Source organism: Pteropus vampyrus, unplaced genomic scaffold (genome assembly GCF_000151845.1).
Source record: "Pteropus vampyrus isolate Shadow unplaced genomic scaffold, Pvam_2.0 Scaffold72, whole genome shotgun sequence".
Classification (NCBI taxonomy): domain Eukaryota; kingdom Metazoa; phylum Chordata; class Mammalia; order Chiroptera; family Pteropodidae; genus Pteropus; species Pteropus vampyrus.
The window spans coordinates 26,543-30,517 of NW_011888853.1; positions in this window are offsets into that span (position 1 = coordinate 26,543).

The following is a 3,975-nucleotide window of genomic DNA, read 5'->3' on the forward strand; positions in this document are numbered from 1 at the left end:
CCCGCCCTGCCTCAGGCACCTTTTACCATGCAGGCAGCAACGGGAGGTCCCAGCCAAAGCCAGATCCAGGTGGGACCCTCTTCACAGCTGCCAGGCCCTGGCCCTGCTGGGGGCTTCTCCCACACACGACGTGAGTGCTGGGCTTCAGAAAGGGACCATCCTCCTATCTCCTTAGACCAAGGGTTCTCAGCTGGGGGCAGGGGACACTTCGCTTCCCAGGGGACACTGACTATGTCTAGAGATGCTTTCGGTTATCACAACTGGGGACAGGCTACTGACATCAAGTACGAAGAGGTGAAGGACGCTGCTAACGATCCCACAGCACACGGGACAGCCCCCGTGACAGCGAAGTTTCTGCTTCAAAACGTCAGTCATGTCGCGAGGCTGAGGAAGCCCGCTCTGCACCCTCGCCCGGCGCACGACGGGCGCTGTATACAGCAGGCACAGCACCCGTGGAGCCTCGCGATACTGGGGAGATGAAGCTGGACGGGCCCCACTCAATTTCTGAGGCGTCTTTAGCTGTGCTCCTGAGGGGATCTCTGGAACGCAGCACAGCACAGGGCCGGGGACCGCAGAGTGTGAGGAGGGCCACCAAGGCCGTCCTGGGGACATCACCACCTCGCAGGCCAGCAAGGCCCACTCCACTGGGTTCTCCTCTGAGCCCGAATCCCCGGCTCCATCCCGGTCCCCGCCCCGCGCCGCGCCCCCCTCCGCCCCCGCTTTATCTCAGGAGAGTGTCAACTGTGTTTGGAGAGTGTCAACCGTGTTCATCAACGTCCCAGACGCAGAAGAAAAGATGGCGATTTTGGAATACACAACATTTAAGCCCTTTTTGAGCTCCCAGCTCATTTTCCTACAAAGCCCTGTTGTAAATGGCAGGTTCGGTGCCTGGTCACCTCACAGAAGCCAGTTTCACTCACGTGTGAGGCGTTTCATGAGGATTTGAGTCCTTTACGGGTTACGTAAAGCTTGCAGGGGAGTTCGGGAGCTGAATCACCGTTTATAACCTGCTTTTTCTTTCCTGTGGGAAAACGCCTTCCCTCTGAACAGTGGAAAGGGAACGGGAAGGCGCTCAAGAAAGGATGAGACAGAAAGGTGGAGACTGGGGGACCGTCCTGTGCTTTGAAACTCCACAGAGAACCTCCCCATGCCCTTGGTGTCATGGTGAAAAAGCCATTTTAGGGGTTGAGAATTTGACGACACAGCAGGGGTGATAACCCCAGGTGGCCCTGTCCTGCAGGGGAAGGACAGGAGAGGGCCAACCTGGCCAGCCTCGGGCTCCTGAAGGTTTTGAGGGAAGCTGGCCAGGCAGAGGTGAAGACACCGGAGGCAGGAAGCTGCAGGAGACACCATCACGACTGGGGGGGTGTGAGCAGGGGACGATGGCCTGATGCGAGGCTGGCTTAGAGGGCACGGGGTAGGACTTCTTTTTCAATTGTGGTAAAACTCACATAACCTAAAATTCACCGTTCTAACCATGCTAAAGTGTACAATGCAATGGCCTTGAGCACATTCACAACATTGCGCAACTGTCTCCACTATCGCGTTTCGGAGTGTTTCGTCACTGCCAGAGGAACCTGCATACCCAGGCAACAGTCGCTCCCCACCCCCTTCCCATCCCCCTCACCCCTCAGGCCCCGAGCACTAACCTGCCTTCTGCCTGGATGGATTCGCTGGCTCCCGACAGCCTTATAAATGGAATCAGACAACACCTGACTGTGCGTAGCTGTATCATTTAGCACAAAGTGTTCAAGGCTCGTCCATATCGTACTGTGTATCAGCACTTCCTTCTTTTTATGGCCGAGTAAAGATTTCATTTTACGGGCAGACCACACTGTGCTTGTCCATTCACCCGCGGGACACCTGGGCGGCTTCTACCTTTGGGCGATGGCGCACAGCACTGCCGTGAGCCCTGGTGTCTAAGTCCCGATGATCTGAGATGTGCAACAGGAGTGGAACACAGGTGAAGGACTTAGTGCCTGTCTCAGGAGCAGCTGGCGGCCGTCTGAGTGAGGGGCCGCAGGGTCAGAACTGCGCTTTTTCAGCGTTCACTACGGCTGGGCATGGGTAGAGGGCCTGTGGGAGGCAGCAGTGGCCAGTGGCGAACCTCAGTCCAGACGTGGGTGGCAGAGGGAAGAAGAGAAGTGACAGATTCTATCCTCCTCATGGCTTTCGCCTCTACTGCTCTCTCAGTCACAGCTGTGGACATCGAGCCACGAGAGAGAAAGAACCGCTTTCCCCAGTGACATTATCCCCTGGAACCACCGGTGCAGGCAAGACAAGCCCGTCGAGCTGATTCTGAGCTTCCTCCCGGCTGGACTATGAGAAATTCACCTGATTCTGAGCTTCCTCCCAGCTGGACTATGAGAAATTCACCGGCCTGCCAAACCTTTCCTGGTCTCTCCTAATGAGAGTCCCCATTACACCCGAAAGAACCACTTCCTGTAACCTAGGCAGCTCCCCGCTTTGCCTCCAGCCGGAGGTGATTTCCACCCTAAAGGAGGCTGTTTATTCAAATGGAGCCTCAGTTATCTTCCTATCAGTCCTGTTATTTATATAACTGCCTGCCTTGTGAGTCAACCTCAAGCACAGGGTAAAAGTTCACATCTGAATAACCCAAGAGATCTACAGGCATCACCTCGGGGCACCCATTTCTTTTCAACTCAAACAAAACGTCAGCGAAACAAAACAAAGCGAAAATGATTCACCTCCATAGGGGACCAGCATCTGAAGACAAGCCTCGCCCTGTCTTTCCACACGCTTTTCCCATTCCCGTTCTATCGGATGGCAGTCCGGGAAGGTGTGGGTGCTCGGCTCCCAGACTGAAAATCTGTCACGTGCCCAAGTGATCAGTGGCCTCTCGGGAAGGCTTTGCTTCCTGCAGGATCTCCTAGGTGCCCCCTACGTTCTAATCCACCACCAGAGACTGTCGGCAAAAGACCCTCTCCGCCTCTGCCATGGAACCAACCCTCCTCCGCAGGTCCCGGCTGGCAGGCAGGAGGAAGGCAGGAGGAGCAGATGGATGGATAAAACAGACACTCCCATGGTGGAAAGAAGCGAGATATTCAACATCAACATCAGGAACGCTTCAGATTTGCTGCTCTAATTAGATAGCAGCGAAGACAGAATTTTGGACCTGTAGATTTCACACCCAGACAACTGGCTGATAAAAGTTCCTACCAGAGACAAAGAAACCCCATTTAGGTAAATACACAGCCAGGAAACCAAAGAGCAGCTGAAGGTCAGATGTGCTTTTAGGGGTCAAGGTCCCCGAGAGGGCCCAGGCGATGTGCAACTCCATCGCCGGCGCCTTCCTCGAGAAGAATGAGCCCCAGGATTCCGCTTGGAGGGCTGGCAGTGTGGGGCTCCTCCCAGGCGAACAGCGGGAATCATCCTGCCTGACCCTTTTCAACACTACACATCTGGCCGCTGCTGGTGGAGGGGCCCCTTTAGTCCCAGGGGAATGCCATCTGCGCGCTCGGGAGCTTTCACAATCGAACAAACTTTTCAGGGTAAATATTTGCAATGACTCACAAGGAGGTTTTTCTGCTCTCGTTTCGGGCCCCAAGGAGCCTTGGGGTTATTTCCCGGAGCCCCGTTAACAGCTCGAGATTATCCTCAGGCTACAACCAAAGGATCTGTCAGGTTCCCTGGACAGCTCATGAGTCAGAGGCAGGGTTCCTTGACCCACTCCCTGGCCTGGGAAATGTCTGCACTCACTGCCCCAGAGGTCAGTGGAACATTTACAGCACCTTATCTTGGTAGAGTCAATGGTGCGAGTGTCCGGCTTGTGGCCGGGAGGCTCTGCCCAGGCTCGTGGGACAGGCAGACAATTTATGAGCGCAGGAACACATCGTAAAAGTGGGCAGCAAATGCGAAGGCGCCAAGAAGCCAGAACAGAAGAGCTTTCTGACCAGAGGAGCTGACAGAGCATCATCCTGCGTTGGGGCAGGCCCGCACAGCCAGTTCTGACAA